Below are 19,630 nucleotides of genomic sequence, written 5' to 3'. Positions count from 1 at the left end.
AAACTGTCCATTTCGACTTTTTCTGCAAGTAACGTCCGTCGCTTCGATTAATTCAACTGCAGGAATACAACTACGCTGCAGCAATAAGCAATTTTTTCAGTTCTGCATGATCGAAAAAAAAGAATGGCTGTGGCTTAGCTAAGGTTAAGCCCAGGATGCGAAGCCTACTAGCCTTTATTTTAAGGCGACAGCGTTAAGGAGCTCGTGTCGCAGAAAAGCCGGTGTCGTCGGCGTCGGCTCAGGCGTGCGGCGCTTGCTCAGGCGCACATTTCGTTGTCGCGCCGAACGCTGCGTTGCTCGACGCTCACCGCGTCCGATGCGGGGCGCGTAGTCGCTGCGCCGTAGCAAAGCCACCTAGAAACAGTCTCTGTAGCACGCCGCAACCTTCGCTTCTCATTCCAACGAGCAGCTCTCTCTCCAGGAGGGATCTCACCTCGTGAGTGTCTAGCAGAGGCAAGCGCAGCTGCTCATATCCCGCCGCGACGCCGCGAGCAACGGCGCGAGTTGGAGCCGCGTTTCTCCTCTGTCGTGACGTCACGGTGTCACGTGGTATTGAAGGCGACACCGCCGCGCCTGAGGAGCTGAGTTGAGCCCTCGTAATATGCTTCGCATAAAAAACTGGCTGTGGCTTAGCTAAGGTTAAGCCCAGGATGCGAAGCATACTAGGCTTTATTTTAACGCGACAGCGTTAAGGCGCTCGTGTCGCAGAAAAGCCGGTGTCGTCGGCGTCGGCTCAGGCGTGCGGCGCTTGCTCAGGCGCACATTTCGTTGTCGCGCCGAACGCTGCGTTGCTCGACGCTCACCGCGTCCGATGCGGGGCCCGTAGTCTTTGCGCCGTAGCAAAGCCACCTAGAAACAGTCTCTGTAGCACGCCGCAACCTTCGCTTCTCATTCCAACGAGCAGCTCTGTCTCCAGGAGGCATCTCACCTCGTGAGTGTCTAGCAGAGGCAAGCGCAGCTGCCGCGACGTCGCGAGCGACGGCGCTAGTTGGAGCCCCGTTTCTCCTCTGTCTTGACGTCACGATGTCACGCGGTATTGAAGGTGACGCCGCCGCGCCTGAGGAGCTGGGTTGAGCTCTAGTAATATGCTTCGCATAAAAAACGTATATATCAGTCCCAGAGCTCCCATGCGAGTCCTGTATTACTCCTATAGTCAGCCAGTTTAATTCCATGTAGGTCCTTTGGTCGGGCATGTCGGTCATACACTAAACATAGGCGTCCTTTATTCAAGTATCCGAGTCCAATATGGATTTTTGCTCCGCCATATCTGTCCTATATATCATCATTGTTAGTCATATATAGCTCCTATAATAATCCTTTGTGAATTCATATCGGTAGTGTATTAAAGCATATAGGTCCTGTATCAAATTGTACGGGTCGCACACGAAATCGTATCGGTTTTTCTCAGTAGGTACCGTATATCCGAAATTTGGTCGCTTTTAAATTTATCAACCTATTTTCACGGAAGCTTCAATTTTCCTTCCTGTGGTTTTGCATAAACACCAGGTATGACTTCGTATAATATTACTGAACGAAAGTTATAACGTTAAATAATATAACAATAATACAGAACTTATTCACATTAGAGGAGCACTAAAAATAGGTTTCCATGATAAAGGGGACGCCAAAGAGTTCAAAAATTTTTGACCGATCAGCTTACTCTGCGTTGCCTATAAAGTATTTACTAATGTAATGCAAATAGAATCAGGGACACCTTAGACTCCTGTCAACCAAAGGACCAGGCAGGATTCCGTAAAGGCTACTCAACAATAGATCATATTCACACTATCAATCAGGTGATAGAGAAATGTACGGAATATAACCAACCATTATATATAGCTTTCATTGATTACGAGAAAGCGTTTGATTCTGTCGAAACCTCAGCAGTCATGCAGGCATTACGGAATCAAGGTGTAGACGAGCTGTATGTAAAAATGCTGAAAAATATCTATAGCGGCTCCAGTGCCACCGTAGTCCTCCATAGAAAGCAACAAAATCCCAATAAAGAAAGGCGTCAGGCCGGGAGATACGATCGCTCCAATGCTGTTCGCAGCATGTTTACAGGAGGTATTCAGAGACCTGGATTGGGAAGAATTGGGGGATAAGAGTTTATGGAGAATACCTTAGTAACTTGCGATTCGCTGATCATATTGCCTTGCTTAGTAATTCAGGGGACCAATTGCAATGCTTGCTCGCTGACCTGGAGAGGCAAAGCAGAAGGGTGGGTCTAAAAATTATTCAGCAGAAAACTAAAGTATTGTTTAACTGTCTCGGAAGAGAACAGCAGTTTACGATTTGTAGCGAGGCACTGGAAATGGTAAGGGGATACATCTACTTAGATGAGGTAATGACCGCGAATCCGGATCATGCGCCTGGAATAACGAGAATAAGAATAGACTGGGGTGCGTTTGGCAGGCGTTCTCAGTTCATGAACAGCGGGTTTCCATTATCCCTCAAGAGAAAAGTGTATAATAGCTGTGACTTACCTGTACTCACGTACGGGGAAGAAACATGGAGGCTTACGAAAAGGGTTTTACTTAAATTGAAGACTACACAATGAGCTATGGAAAGAAGAAGGATGGTTGAAACGTTAAGGGACAACAAAAAAGCAGATTGGGTGAGCGAACAAACGCCAGTTAATGACATCGTAGTTCAAATCAAGAAAAAAGAAATGGGCAGGACCTGTAGTGAGGAAGGAAGCTAACCGATGGTCATTAAGGGTTACGGACTGGATTCCAAGGGAAGGAAAGCGTAGCAGGGGGCGGCAGAAAGTTAGGTGGGCAGATGAGATTAGGAAGTTTGCAGGTACGACAGGGCCACAATTAGCACATGACCGAGGTACTAGAAGTATGAGAGAGGCCTTTGCCCTGCAGTGGGCGTAACCAGGCTTAAGATGATGATGATGATGATGATGATAGAAAAACGGTTTAATTTTTCCGCTAATTGAAGGACTCGGACCTTGAAAAACTTAAAAAATACAAAATACTGGCAAGCCTGAAAGCACTCTCAATATTTTTACTACCTAATCTTTCGTTTAGAGTAATTACGGCATTGTTTCCTAGAAGATATATTGATTGTGACACCATGATGCAGATCGTCGACACTTTGTAGGGGGACACCAATATGGTGGAACGTGTCTACATTTTGGCACTGTGTCATCTGCTAGCCTGCTAATGGTTGTGTGCCCAATGTACCAGCACTGGAGACAACCAGCGCACCTTTAACCACTGCCAGAGCAGCGTGGTTTCTCGCTCTCAGGTGACTATCTTGTGTCTACGCAACACATACAACACGCGGAAAAAAAGCAATACTCCTGGTAAAAACACGCGTATAGCGATGCATATTGAGCGCTCTCCAGCTTGCCGATATCCTTCTATCGTTTGAAGGCATGGAACCTTATTCACCGCCAAAAAGAAAGATAAATCAAGATTACAATGTCAGTACTACAATAGGTGAGCCAGAATTTTGGTGACGCAAGGCTTCTGTGGAAAAAAGACTCATAGCGTCTTCAGGACGTTCAATTGCATGACCGCTTAGATACCGGAATTTTTTTTTAATTTCTCGTGTTATGAAGTGCGATGAGCAGGGGGCAGGGCAGTGCTACCAAGAGTCACATAAATATTTTGATTGGGGACACAGCTTGGTGTTATTAGATAGTGGGCTGGTTGTGGCATCTTTGATTGGCCGTATTACAGCACCTTCACAGTGCTGCGATATGTAATATTAGTGTTGTTATTTGTCGGTAATGCACGCAGCACTTGATTTTTTACACATAACCATGTAGGACCCTGGCAAAAAATTTTATTTTTACGTAGGGGTTGTGTCTATTCTTAATGTAAAAAAAATATTTGCAAAATATTTCTCGATGTGCAATAAAATAGGAATTGACAAAAAGATTTCCATTTATTTATAGTATCGTTCTTTCATTTCGGCGCAGCCATTTATTTTGTTGCTTGCCTTCTTTCCTTTTTTTTTCCTCTTCCTTTTCTTCTTTGCCCCTTTCCTCGCTTGCAGTTTCTGTAACGGACAGAACCGACAATTTATTTACAGAAGCCGGGAGAGTTTGCCTTAAGGTACCCTTGCACTGGCTGACTCGCTCAGCTCACGAAAGGGCCACTATTACACTCATATGCCCGCACTTGTGTAACAGTCATACGATTTTGTTATACGATACATTCTGCTCTATGCGTAGCTTTGTGTAGATACGCAAATTGTCTCTAAGATAATTACGTAGCTTCACGTAATTTAAGTACTGTGGGTGTCTGAAAATGTTATATTATTCTTATGTGCGGCATTATTTTACTCATTTATAGAAATTCAAAAATTTTCGTGGTATGGGACTGCATCGAGCATGATTCTGTTTTTATCAGGAATTTTAGCGCTGCTTGCGCTGCGAAGAGTAGCCGGTGTGAATGAAGGCGCTAACAATTACTTCAATTTCGAATACATAACCAAAGGCGGAAAACGCCAAGGAGGAGGCAAGAATGGAATGAAAGGTTAGAGGGACTTCGAAATAGTTGCGTCTATTAGCAACACAATATAGTGACAGTATCATTTCCTGTATTGTCCCTTTTATTCTTTATAAGTAGTACATGACAACTACTCGTGTATATGAACCATGCGAAGATGCAGTGCGAGCTAAAACATTGGAGGGCATGGTAATTTTTGTGATGAATCCTTTCAATTGATCCGCCTTGACTGTGTAGCCAAATGCCAAAACGCGTTGGATATTTGGCGCTTTTCCTTTCAAGAGGCACTAACTTTGACCCCTAAATTTAAGCAGTATCTAAGGGTAATGTATTTTTCGATAACGTTTAGCAGAAACGTTTTGTTTTCAAACACTTGCGAGCATCAGTCACAACAAATATGGGCGCAATAAAAGCGTCCGCTAACTTTTCTGTGGCTGCGTTATTCCTGATGTCACCATCGTTGCGCACCCTTTAAGCCTGTACATAACTCGAACGTTTATACTGCATCTCTTGTGAGTGCGGCACAGCTGCTCGCTACAAATATACTGTGAGAAAACTCGCCGACTTTTCCGAAATGCTGTGGTACCTGCGTTTCATAAATTTGAAGACTATGTACAGGTGGCCGTCTTGACAGCTGCCTCTCTTTTGAGCAGCAGTTTTAACAAGGACCCAAAGAAGGCTTCAGCTTTTTCAACGATAGATTGGTTTTATTCCTCGTATCTACTTCCTACGCAGCTGTCATGGTTGCTGATCCTGCGCACTACCTAATGCCAAAGAAAATTATTATGGAGTTTTACTTGCCAGAACCACTTTCTGAATATGAGACATGCCGTAGTGGAGACTCCCGAAATTTCAACCATCTGGGGTTTTTTACCGTGCACCTAAATCTAAGTACAAGGGTGTTTTCGCATTTCGAACCAATTGAAATGCGGCTGCCGTGGTTGGGAGTCGCTGCCGGGATCACGCGCCTAACAGCCTAGCACCATAGCCACTAACCAGACATGGCAGGTGCCTAGTTCAAGTCTCACTCAGGTTTGGCTTATTTTCCACAGTGACGACCATCGCTTAACTAGGTAAAGAGTTTAAAAACCAGAATTATTCTGTAACAATCTTGTTTATCCACTATTTACATTCCACTATTTACATATCCACATACTGTAGCACAGGTTTGTATGCAAGCGACGTCCAAACTACCGGTATTTCACTGCTTTTCAGCGCGTGGTGGAAACCTTGTGTAGTGTGTTCTTGTCATCTTATTTTTGATTATTTCTTCATATGTACCCTCCACTCCTGCCCACGGCCTTCTCTGAAGGCTGACAGTATTAATCAAATAAATAAATAAATATATAAATAAATATTTGGATTTCTCCTGGTAAAATTTGGAAGAGATATGCTATCCACTAAGTCGTAAACCTTGCTACTCTTGCTGAAAGCACTTGTTTCATGACAGAAGGGTGTTACAGCATCCGGGCAACGTTGCACAAAGTGACATATCTAGCAAAGTACTAACACTCAGAAATAAGCGTTAACAAAAGCAATGGTTGACATCGGACATTACAGCAGGGTCAATATTATCGAAATGAAAATAGCTGCGTCATCACCGGGCGAGGACTGTCCGCTAGTTATGAACAGCGTTGCCTATCGATTTCCCCATTTCTTATGAGGACATGGCGAACTACGTCAAATATGCAACAGGACATCTCCAAGGAACGTCAGTTTCATTTCGTTCACTCGACAGGAAAGATTTTACTGGCAGCACGTTTGCGGGAAGTAATGTCGTTACGCACCAGGACTTAGTCACGTCATATACTCTCAACAATCCCAGGTTCTTTATTTCAATCTAAGAAAAATTAAAATTAGGCAACCATCATTGCGGAAGTAAATGATTCAGATATTTCTGCGGATCTCGACAACCTCTCCAAAAAAGATATTAAATTTATTGGTTAATGCACGACAAGGTTACAGTTTTCGTAACATGTTCTTTAAGCTCATAGTAAGATAATAGCGAGTTGTTCAAGACGGCAGTACGCGTATTCCTAAGTTTCTCACATTCTCGTAGCACACACGCATTTTCTTTTAACTCTTCACACGAGTTACCTGAAACACTCAGTAAAACAAACTGCACTAAAAGAACGATTTATTTGCTCCCTCCTACCAGCAAAACAGCATTGAGAGACAAGTATAGCACTCCGCTCATCTCTGCTTGCTTGATAACAGAAAAAGAAATACGTACGCAAATGTAGCGTTCATAGTTTTTAAGTCTTCATCAGTAAAATAGACCTTCTCCACACCAAACCTGCAGCAAAGAAGAAGTTATATTTAAATACGGTGCCATATATATATATATATATATATATATATATATATATATATATATATATATATATATATATATATATATATATATATAAGTTCTTTTTTACGGCTGGGTACATTGGACAGAATGAGGAGTTTGATAACAGCGAAATTTAAGAATCGTGCCACATAATATGAAAATTTAAGAAGCAAGGTCATCCGAGTGACGAACGTTTCGTCATTAACAACACAACTCAAATATAAATTTTGCAATGAGTTCACTGGGTGAAATAAATAGGCATGTCTACATTTGTTTCGCATAATGAATGTATGTATAATGTAGTTCTGGGCGTACAGATGATTCTGGAGCTTGTACGTTAGTAACAGCGCATTTGATTTATCAATAAAACAAGGGAACAGCCCGTCACCAGATGCACGTTCAATCAACGTTGTGTTCCTTAAAGCAAAAAAATGTGTGAGAGAGAGAGAGAGAGAAAATGATAAAAGAAAGGTAGGGAGGTTAACCAGGACTGAGCCCGGTTGGCTACCCTACACTGGGGAATGGGAAAGGGGGACGGAAAGATGAAAAGAAGAGAAAGTCCACTGGAGATATCAGTCGGTCACTCAGTCCGAATCACAGGCGCTCACTTAATCCGGTCGCTTTCAAATATCGCAGCAGCGCTTTTGTGGCCTTTTGTAGCTGCGATATGCGAGGCCATGGTCCCAAGATCTTGTTCAAGGTGAACGGCTTCCCATCTAGCTGATTGAGAGCTGTGCAGAGGTCTTGCCTTTCGTTTTCATAAGATGGGCAGTAGCACAGTAGGTGTTCTATGGTTTCCTCGACACCGCAGGCATTGCACTCGGCGCTATCAGCCATTCCAATCAGAAATGCGTAAGCATTTGTGAATGCGACTCCCAAACGTAAGCGGCAGAGCACTGTTTCCTCATTTCGCGGAAGACCTGGTAACAGCCGCAGTTACACAAGTGTATATTGTTGTTAGGTGAAACTGGTAAAAAATTATATTGAAGCGAGGAATTTATATATATGCTGCCTGAGATTTAGTCATTGTTATTTAAATTATTTGGCAGAGGTCCCATGTTGGCGAACAGCAACAATAGCTCTAATCCCTCTTTGCAGCTGTATCCTTCGAAATGGTGTTTACTTGCATCGGTACTCTCTCTCGTGGCTGCGATATCCGAAAGAAGCAAATATCGTGCAATTTACAAGTGCGAAACCTTGAAGCGCATACAAATTGAATGGCGGAGACTGTTAGATTTGTGCTTAGATTTCAAAAATCTGCTGTGCACCATTTAAAAGCCATCGCTTTTGTAGCAAGATTGCTATCCTAGGCATTTTTTCTCCACATAAAGAAGGACATGACAAACGTTCACACAAAGTTCACACCACAATGATCTTATTCACATATATTATAGACAGAAAGTCGCTGTGCCCTTTTTATCTGCCGCTGAAAAGGCGGAGGGGACAAATCATCTACGAGATACTGCAACTCTTTAGGTTAGTCATATGTTTATACCATATTCCTTGATGCTGGAGAATGCTGTAACCAGTTTCTGAGAGGTAATAGTTACCATTGTGCAGTTATCATGTGCTTTGACAACATGCCACCCAAAAGAATGCGCAGAATGATCCTATGCTATTAAACACGCGAATGCCTTCATTGAAATGGCAAGATTCCAAATGAGATCCGATCTGATGCTTGTCGGCGAATCGCTCAGTAACATGCGCAAGACAAGGTAACGTTTAAGTGTTGAGAGACGGCGTTATAAAATTGAGGAGGCATGTGTGGCACTCCGATTAAATTTTGCACATATCGTGAGTGCTCTATTCCTGTGTTCATGAACTGCAGCCAAGAAATTCTGTACAGCCGCAAAATATTACTTTCAATTCCAGTCCATTTCGATTGGGAGCGAGATGTTTAATATTGCAATTTATTATATCTTGCAATTATATGTATGGCGTGCATAAAAACTGCCATTGCTTGGACGTACTAAACACTTCAAAGGGTTTTCAACCACTTTTTTTGTGAAGTTGACGAAAGCCCTTGAAGTTGAAAAAAGAGCTATTGCAGAAATACTTTGCCGTGAAAAGTGCTTCAATGCGTTCAGCAGAAGTGCAGTTATGGGCAATAAAAAAGGCGCAATACAAGTCTTCAATACCTTCCAGGGCGAAGACAGCGGCGGAACATGGCATGCCAACGACGATCTGCCTACTGAACGTAACCGTGGCATACGATTCAAATTTGATTTTGAATGTTGATGTAGGCGCCACTATTTCCAGTCTTGGCACCTACGACGCCAAAAACGCGCTTGTCCTCAGCAAGCCGCAGTTCGCTCAGTCAGCGCACCCATTGCGGCGCCCCAGGTCAGCGGCGTTATCTACACAGTGTAGCAGACCATAGCTACATGCAAATGTAGCGCGTATGCATAGCGTTTTTCTTTGTGCACAACAGGGCTTGAGTGTGCAATCGCACTCACATGCTCCACTCTGGCCGTGCAACGTGGTATGGGCTGGCTTCGTACTGCACCAGCTTGTCCGACAGATGGTGGCCACATCTAGCTCGCGCATTTTCGCAGCGCTTTCAATATTTCAATAGGAAGCGAATCCTGTTAAGGCGTCTAATCAAGAGGGACCGGGAGTGAATGTGTGCAGGCGATCGTGCGTGTGGTCTGACCTCAAGTTTTACGTGGTTCCAGGCCAGTTCACTGTGAAAAAAGAGTAATCTAAATTACCCAGACTCGATGGCTTGGGCAACAATGAGCAGTCTGGTCAAAGTTTATTTCCTACGCGGGCGGCACCTGCCGAGAGCGTAAGCAGACGACAGCTCGAGTCTTTCGGAAGTATGTAATTTTTATCGAAGTTCAAAAACAGATTTTTGCTTACTTCAGCCTGCTTAACTATGTCAAGAAACGTACGGACTATCCATAGCAAAAATCGTAGTTATTCAAACTCTCTTGATTGATGTCAGCTATTGGCCAATAGCAGCCACGTATTGGAATGTTCTATATGGCGAAATGTAACGCCTGATAAAAAGTGAGCAATAGGGTTCTGTTGAAAAGAGAGAGTTTTGGGAAAGTGGTGACTTTGTGCTCCTTTTGCGAGCTCCACGTGCTGCGCAAGACTGGTAAGTTTTAGCTGAGATGTTCACAGCAGAGCGTGCTGTTCGCGGATTGCGTGTTTGTCACCAAGCCTGAGTGGTAGTTTTGGAGCCCTTTAGAAAGCAAATTTACAGTGTGCAACTGTAAGACGGAGAACTCAAAGGGCTTCTGGAAGAGCAAGCTATTGGTTGCTGTGCGCCAATGCTACATAGTTATAGTTTAAACAGAAATGATGTTTTACTTGCAACCACTAAAGAAAAAGAATTCTTTATATTCAACCTAGGCCTATTTGTTTATTTAGTTACTTGTGAAATTCCTTACAAAGCCCCTATATGGGACATTGAGTAAGGGGGCATATGATCAAGTAAGCACGTGCAATCTCGTGACAGAACACCAGCCAGTGCACAGCCTTAAAGATAGCGAAACATATTAATTACGTACAGCTGTGTTTGAATACAATAAAAAGGAAGTCGATAAGTTTAAAGCAAACGTATTACAGTGCAAGGAAAAAGCAGGAAAAATGCAATGAAGCAATCACTATGACAGCAATGGTTAACAAGGGTTAAGCTAGGTGACTGAGTGCCTGAAATTTTCAGAGTCAGTTTCCGCCGCTATGTTATCGGAGAGGCTATACCAGAGACGAATAGCACGTGGAATTCCAGACGAGTTAAATGCTTTCACTGTACCATAGATACACGTGAAGTTAATATGATCGTGTAATCTGTGTGACGTGTGCGATGACGTTTCAAGGTCTAGGGAGCGTTTGTTAGCGCGGTGGGCCTACTTATGAAATAATGACAAGAAAGCTACATCGCGTCGATTACTTAGCAGCTGAAGTGAAAGCTCAACCTTTACTTTCGTTACGCTGAGATGACCACGAGGGTTACGCTGAGGGTTACCACGAGCGGAAGCAACACTTCTGTGCCGCCTGTGGCTCGGCGTCGCTTTCACGAACTCCTATTCATTCCGTATTGGAATGGCCGACAGCCCTACTTGCGGAACCTGCGACTGCGAGGAGACGATTCAGCACCTCCTTTGTGACTGTCCCAGCTACAAAGTGCCAAGAACAGTGCTCGTAACCGCGCTCGAAAAACTGGACAATCGCCCCTTTACAGAGGAGAAGGCTCTAGGACACTGGTCCAGACGGGCTTCGGCACTCAAGGCCTTAAAGGCTTTGCTGAAGTATCTAAGGACTTGCGAATTGTGCGATCGCCTTTGAGTGTTGTATCGCGTAGTATCGCGGTACTGCGTGAATTTCCTTATTTTGTTTTCTCCTCTTCTTCTTTTTTCTCCTTTTACTCCCTTTACCCCTTTCCCCAGCACAGGGTAGCCAGCCAGTACTTACACTGGCTAACCTCCCTGTCTTTCCTCCTCTTTGTCTCTCTCTCTCTCTCTCTGAGATGACCAGTTTAAAGAAAACACTCTGGGCGTAAACCAAATTATTTATTTTTGTACATTGTCACTGTCATCACCATCATCAGCTTATTTTAAATCCACTGCAGGACAATGGCCTCTCCCTATAATTTTCAATTACACCTATCCTGCGCCAACCGACTCCAACTTGTACCTGCAAATTTCTTAATTTCATCACCCCACCTAGTCTTCGGCCATCCTCGACTGCGTTTCTCTTCACTTGGCGCCTATTCTGTAACCCTAATGGTGCACTGGTTACCTAACCTACTTATTACATGAACTGCCCAGCTCCATTTCTTTCTCTTAATGTCAATTAGAATATTGGCTATCCCGGTTTGCTCCCTGATCCGCCCCGCTCTCTTCCTGTCTATTAACATTGCGCCTATCATGCTTCGTTCAATCGCTCTTTGTGCGTTCCTTAACTAGTTTTGAAGCTTCTCTGTCAGTCTACTAGTTTCTGCCCCATATGTAAGCATCGGTAGAATGCGCTGGTTGTAATCCTTTCTTTTTAGTGATAATGTTAAGCTTCAAGTAAGGATCTGCTATTGTTTGCCGTAAGATATCCCACTCATTTTTATTCTGGAAATTAACTTCTCATAGTCAGGGTCCCTTGTGATTTTTTCCACTAGGTATTCCTTCGCAGACTATTGAGGCTGACTGGCTATCCTGATCTCTCGTTGCCTTGCCATGCTGTTGATCATTATCTTGTTTTCCTGCATATTGATATTGAACCCCACTCTTACACTCTCTGGGCTAAGGTCCTCAATGATTTGCTGTAACTCTTCCCCAGTGTTGCTGAGCACTACAATGTCGTCTGCGAAACGAAGGCTAATGAGACATACGCCATTGATCCTTACTTCTAAGCTGTCCCAATTTATTACCTTGAATACTTCTCCCAAGCATGCAGTGAATAACACTTGCGAGATTGTGTCTCCTTGTCTGACCCCTTTACAGGTAACTTCCTACTTTTCTTGTGTAGAATTAAGATAGCAGCGGCATCTTTGTAGATATTTTCCAAGATATTTACGTAAGCCTCCTGTACTACTTTATTACGTAATGCCTCTGTGACGAAAGTCATATAGATAGACGGGTTGTGATCTGCAGTTGTCTCAATTACCTGATTGATTACATTGATGTTAACCATTGTACAGTATCCCTTCCTTAAGCCAAACTTTTTCCCTTGGTTGACAGAAGTCAAGTGTTGCCCTTACTGTATTGGAAGCTATGTTTTTGAATATTTCCTACAATACTCAAAGTAAGCTAATGAGCCTATAATATTTCAATTTTTTACCGTCTCCGTATTTCTGGATTAGAATCATTTTGGCATTCTTCTAGTTCTTTGGGACCTGTTGGGTCCTTAGACATTTCGTATAGAAGACCACAAGCTTTTCAAGCATTTCCTCCTTTTATGTCTTTTAGGCCTTTCTAAATTCATCGCGAGTTATAGAAGGAGTATCTATAACCTGTTCACTACTACTTCAGATGGCGTATCCTGGGTGATCAGGGCATGGCACAGGTCAGTATAAAATTGTTCCGCTGCTTTTACAATATCTTCGAAAATGTTGACGATATTATGCTGCTCACTTTCAGTCCATACATTTTTGTTTGTCCTATGCGAAGTGTTCTCCTCAATGATTTCATGCAGCGTTCATTTTGTACTGTTCCTCAGTCCTTCTTACTTCATAACTTCGAATATCCTTTATTTTCTACTTGTTCATCAGTTCTGTCTGTTCCACGAGTTCTATCTGATGTCTTGAATTGGACAGTTTTATTGCTTCTCGTTCCTTTTTAGGCCATTCGTACATTGGGAGAGCTTCCCTACTGCATGGCTGCCTTGATGTGTTAGCTCCCACTTCAGTTATATATTTTGCAGCCAGCCTGGTTACGGCTTCATTCATTACCTCTATGTCATCCTCATCTCGATGTCCCGCTGTTCTAAGGCTGCATATTGGTCTGCAAGCACAAAGCGTGAATTGGCCTGCTTTTACCACTACTGCGCCTAGGTTGGCCTGTTTCTTCATGACCACTTTTACTCTTTGTCTTTTAAAATTGAGATGAATCCTAGGCATCACCCACCTTTCATCGCTGCACTATACACTACCCGACACTTATACATCCTGTACTCTGCTGGGATTCGCAGAAAGTATGAAATCAGCGTCATTCTTTGCTTCACCATTAGGGCTTTTCGAGGCCCAAGTTTGTTTTGACGCTGTCTGATAAAGGTGATCATTCTTCGCAGTTTATTCCTTTCCACGAATTCTACCTCCATCTATCCCCTAGCATTTCTAGAATCGACACTGTAGTTGCCAATTGCTTCTTCACCCACCTGCTTTTTCCCTACTTTTCCATTGAAATCGCCCATTAATACAGTGTACTAAGTTTGTACTTTTCTCACGGCTAATTCCACATCTTCATAAAACTGATCTAATTCATCATCATCATCATGACTATGTATGATTTGTGAAATATACTTGAACTAAGAAATAAAAAAATAAGATCTTATGATTTTCGACTATTTGTACTAGCTCACTGCCAGGCTATTGAATATACCTCTTTACTTAACCAATTTTTTTCTGTGTATTGTTGGCATTACATATTAGAACTGCCAATGCAAACAAAGCTATATATTGAAGCTATAGAAGAATCCTCAGGTGCTGTTAACATTCCATTCATTACCCTTATTTTAAATAAGAGCTTACTAAAACAATAAATCCATGATCAGAGATACAAGATGAGAATTTGTAGAAACGAATTCACTCAATAAATACTGTGGTTCCTTATGTAATTGGCGTGATGCTACACTGAAAGCAGACTTCGTTTGTTTACCTTCTTTCCTAACGTGTGTAGCAAATTACATTATGCAGTAAAACGTAGATCAGGAGAGATTCACCACTCACGTGCCCGCCGTTCCTTTCACCATGCTGAGTGGATTATACTGTCCTTGAAACTCCACAAATATCACCGCGCTTGGCCTTTTGCAAAATGTCCCGTTTGTGCAGACGTCTGCAATTTGCCAGGCATTGGAAGATTATTAAAGCGAAGCTTTCTTGCCGAGTTGCAAACAGTTTGTGTGCGCATCTCGCCTCTAACACCAAACGCTTTTAGCGGGATGGTGCCAACTAGGAACACTACAGCGAAAAAGTAGTTAACGAGATTACCGTTTCACGCGTAGGGTTTCATACAATAATTAATAGAGAGAACTGGGGCTAGGGCCTACGAAGGTGCAAGAATGGTTATTCAATCAGCATGGGATTAGCGGTTAATACACCGGTTTCTCGCTGGTTAAATTCAAGCAGCTCTGCGTCTTTGCAATCTCAGTTTCCGCACAGTACGATGTTTCAAACAATTAAATAAACATTAATAAAAGTTTACGACGGGGCGATTACAACACAGGATTTCTAGCACGCAAGGCTGATATTGAAACCACTACACCACGGACGCCTTGTATTTTCTATCAAGGCATTTATTAATATAAAACGTACTTGCGTAAGGTATCTACATAAGTACCAAACACTCATAGCCGCGTCTACAAGCACAAATCAAACACTTCACAATACAGCTATTACAGTGAACTGTTCTCTGCAAGGAAGGCAGAAGGTTAAACTGCATCGACAATGAAAATTCGTCTCGTTAGAAGTCTCTTTGATCATAGAAGTCTTTCAGTTGTGAAAAACAGCTTCCAAAGCTGTTGTCAAACAGACTACAATTTGCAATGTCCATACTTATTGGTTCTCACAAGACGTGTGGTCTGGAAGGCCGCTCAATACAAACCAACATACACATCACCCCTAGATTAGCGGAACACTGCCCCAGTTCTAGTCAGCAATCACCAATACTCCAAGTAGACTCTGTTATTCTGATGGATAGGGTCCGTCATTCTTTTCTGTTTTCTCTTCTTGAGCTTGCTAACATCGGCTCTGTTATATTTGAAGATGTGAAACTGTGCTACAGCTATTGTTAAACTCGTTTGATTGGTAATTGTCACCTGTAAAAGCCTGTTAAACAAAGGTTTCCCAGGTCGCCATTACTTTTTGCCCTTTACTTAGAAGCTCTGGGTTTAGACTTAATTCCCTCTAGTATTATTCATGGCTTCGCTGTTTCTGGAATACCAGTAAACGTGCTGGCATATGCAAAAGACTTCGCTTTCTTTTCTATGGTCAATTAGAGGTCACATTATGCAACGGACGCAAGCATCGACAAGCGGCACATAACTCCGTTTCTCGCGAGTAATCAAGCGCGTGACGACGCTTGGCATGTCCAGATATGGCATACTATATGCTAGACGACATGGTATATGAGAAAAGCTGGCCCTCCTGGACGCGGTCTCGCGAGGGCTGGGGTCTGCTGGGGCCTGCTAGCCTGGACATCAAGAGCGTGCCGTTGACACAATCTTTGCCATTTCCTCGCGAAAGTTAATTACATGGACAAAATTTCTCGCTCTTCGTGCGTTATTCTAAGACGTTCTTGTGCTTTGCTGATTGGACGGAAATATTACGAGTTTTAACGCATTAAAATTCGATCACACTGAAGTGCCCAAAATTTCTCTCCTAGTCACATATATCTCGTCTCTGTAATTTGCGGCACATGGAGTAGATTCGATATGTTTTGATGAGAAATCATCAAATATACAATTGAGCGAAAAAAAAGAACCGACCTCTGTCATCTGTAGCGATGAAACGACAATCTAAACTTTCGTTGCCATTAGCTGCGGTGCCAGGCCATGAACGCGCCTTGAACAAGCAGAGTAGGTGAAAGGGTCGACTTTCGGAAGCGTTAGTGCACCAGGTATTGCGTGAGGGGAGAGGGAAACACGGCGACGCCACGCACCACCTCACTCTCACTCTTTCTGGGCACAAACGCTCCTCGACACAGAAGAGCCAACGCCTGAGGCATTGTCAGAGCCAGCGAAAGCGAACCCTTGTTGCTGTGCTTGAGAGTGAGGTGTTGCGTGAGGCTATCTGTGAAAACGAACGTCTACATATTTGCAACAAGTATTTTAAATATTCCCGAAATTCAGATTACGCAACACAAGTATGATAGATTCTTGCGAAGGTGCTGCTGACGTAAGGCAGATGCCCTCCTTTCCAAGCTTTGTAGTCAAAGATTGAACATTCTTCATTGTTTCACTATGTCTTATATTTACTCATGTGTGATACGCGACTGCTGTCGCGTTAGCAAGTTTAAACGCTGTTACTGTAGCTTGCGGTGCAATTTGACGAAAAAAGCAATGCTCGCATGACAGATGTTATTAGAGTGGGTGTGAAGCCTTGATGATACCAACGTGCAAGCTGCGTGGAGTGAAGTAATGGCGTGAAGAGACAAGGCTTTATACTAGTAAATGTCTTACCTGACAAACGATTGATGGGACTGGAGCTTTGCCAATTATACTCTGAAGATATAGAATATCTGAAAAATATGTAAAGCAGTTTTGCGGTTCTGCTGATGTCGATTCTGTTCTCGAGATAGACCCGCCGTGGCTGCTCAGTGGCTATGGTGCTAGGCTGCGAAGCACAAGCTCGCGGGATCGAATCCCGGCCACAGCGGCCGCATTTCCATGGGAGAGAAATGCGAAAACACGTGTGTAATTAGGTGCACGTTAAAGAACCCCAAGTAGTCGATATTTCAGGAGTCCTCCACTACGGCATGCCTCATTATCAGAAAATTCTTTTGACAAGTAGAACCCCATAATTTATTTTTTTCTTCTCGAGATAGGAAAAAATTCTTAGTATTGACATGCCATATAATGTGTGAGAGTTTTTATTTCGTCCCAATGGTAAAATTTGTGTGCAAGATCTCCTCGCTTTTAATGGCCACGGTTATTTTTTGTACATACCAGACGTTTGCATATCGCTTCACTGCGTATTAATACTGCTTTCAGGGTTATACCCCCCTAAGCAATTGGTCCTGACCTATTTCAAAGTAATGTGTTAAAAGCATGTGCAACTGCTCTTTCCAGGTATTTGGTGGCAACAATTAAAGGCTCCTTATCATCACCTCTGTTATGATTACAATGAAACATAACCGGCGTAGTTGCCATGAGTACACGTGGCCGTGAATGTCATTTTTCTAAGTGCAGGACATCTGTCTGTAAGCAGGATATGCTCAAAATCACTGAACACATTTTTTATTCATGTGTATATCATCACTCTGCAGAATATAAGTTCGTGTCCATTCCGAAGAGGCCTTTTTTGCCCACACAGTTGGTTTGAATTTTCGGGTGATGTCATATTAGCATATAATACACCTAAACAAATTGACTGTATCACACTAAGCTTTAGAAAAGTTTTCGAAGCAGTACAGCACTCCTTACTGCTGCTTCAGCTCTTGCAACTGGGTGCAACGTAAAGCATCACTAACCGGCTACACATTTATCTCAATGACTGTTTCCATATTCCTGTAATCACCGGCTCGAAATCTGAATTTGTCACTGTAACATCCGGTGGCCCTCGTAGAAGTCTGCTAGGGCCCTCGCTATCCCTGAGTTACATCAACGACGTCGCTATAAGGGTCTCATGAGGAGTCAGGCTTCGTGCAGATGACTATATGACTGTGTGTTATGCGAGCAAATTATTTGTGCTGACATTGCCACCAGCTTACAAACTTAGCTCACCTATATGCTATCATGACATGAATAACTGGAATAATAAATTAAACCCCTCCAAATGTAACCACATCCTCGTCAGACGGAAACGCAATGCCTTAATAGGTATGTGCTACCTAAATAGTGAAAGCATTACAATTGTTAAAAATTTTAACATATATGTGTAGCCTTCTTATAATAGCTCACCTGGAATAAGCATATTGCAACAATAACCCTAAAATTCAGCTTCCAGGAGTCGCCCCAGGAAGTAAAAACAGTGTCACATAAGACAAACCTATGGCCCATTCTAGAATACGCTCTTATTATGTGGGGTCCTTATACTAACGTAATAACTCAAAAGTTGTTAGCGGTTTAAAGACGCCGTGCACATTTTGCAACTAATTCCTTTTGGCGTAAGGTTGGTGTCACCACCCTCAAAAATATTTACCTGGGATTCACTTGAAACCCCTCACCGCTTTTTCTCACTTTCCTTTCTGAACAAGCGAACCCGTGAGAGCCCTGACATTGATCGCCAGAAGTACTTGAAACCTCCCACAAACTATTCTCAAAGAAAGAATAATGTTAAAGAAAATTATAGAAATTAGGTGTCGTATCCCATTCTTGTAGTCCTTTTTTCTTCACACAATATGCAAGTGGGACAACCTACCAATTACTGCTGTTGCCGCAAATAGTGAGTCGCTTGCCACCTTGCTGCAGCCAACTTTGTATAAAACGTAGTGACGATGCATAAGTGTTAACCTAGCCCCCATTCCTAGTTATATTGTGACTTTTTGCTTTCTCTGACACGTTTCGTCTGACTGTTGCTGACACTGATGTTCCATTTTGCTCTTGTTCTTGCAGTTTTATTTTGTTTTATTTTTTCAGTAATTTCGAAGACACCTCCGCTTCACATATGCGCATGTAGAGATTCCAATTTAAATAAAAACAGTGTAATGTGAGTTGCAAGGGTGAAAACTTAAAGTAGCAATTGGTACACATCAACCTGTACAGAACGAGAACATTCTTATTAGTCTGTTTATTTTCGATATTGCCAATCTGTAACAGGTTAACGCGAGCATGAAGACACAAAGTATGCGAAAAATTGCGATGAAAAAGGCGACTAGTTACGTAAACAGACAAATAATATTCCCTCCTTGAGGGTAACTGTAATGCGAAAACAGTCATTGATACTATGCGAACCTCGCTCTTCCTCAATAATAAATTGTGCACACCTTGACAGCCATTTTGGTCATGTACAGTATAAACACAGCCATAATTTAAGTACACTCTGCAAGGGCTCACAAAGAATCCTCTCACAAGAGTGGCTATGATAAGAAAATATTTTTTAAGGCAAGCAACGACAATTTTCCACTCTCTCATGAGATGATGATAGCTTTGTCATTTAATTATACTAGCACTTATGTTGTCTTAGGCACTTTGCTCTTTGTAGCTCTACAAAGCAACAGGTTCATTGCTCAAGAAGTTTAAAAGCGACTTTGGCATGTGGGAAGGAGGCGCGCAATGATGTATTTATTCGTCTGATACACATTATCGCATGCGTGCTTCATTGGTGCCGAAACTCCTTTGAACGACTGGCACGGGCGCAACGTGCCAGATTTTGCGTTCTTTTCCCGTAGCAGATATTGATATCTTTCAGACACTGTGTTAGCCTACACTGCTTTTGGGACCGGCCCACATTTCTTGTCCGACAGATTAGGACATTATAGAAATGTCTATATTTAATGAGGCATAAACT

This window comes from Dermacentor albipictus, chromosome 10 (genome assembly GCF_038994185.2).
Source record: "Dermacentor albipictus isolate Rhodes 1998 colony chromosome 10, USDA_Dalb.pri_finalv2, whole genome shotgun sequence".
Lineage (NCBI taxonomy): Eukaryota > Metazoa > Arthropoda > Arachnida > Ixodida > Ixodidae > Dermacentor > Dermacentor albipictus.
This window is presented reverse-complemented; position numbering follows the sequence as displayed.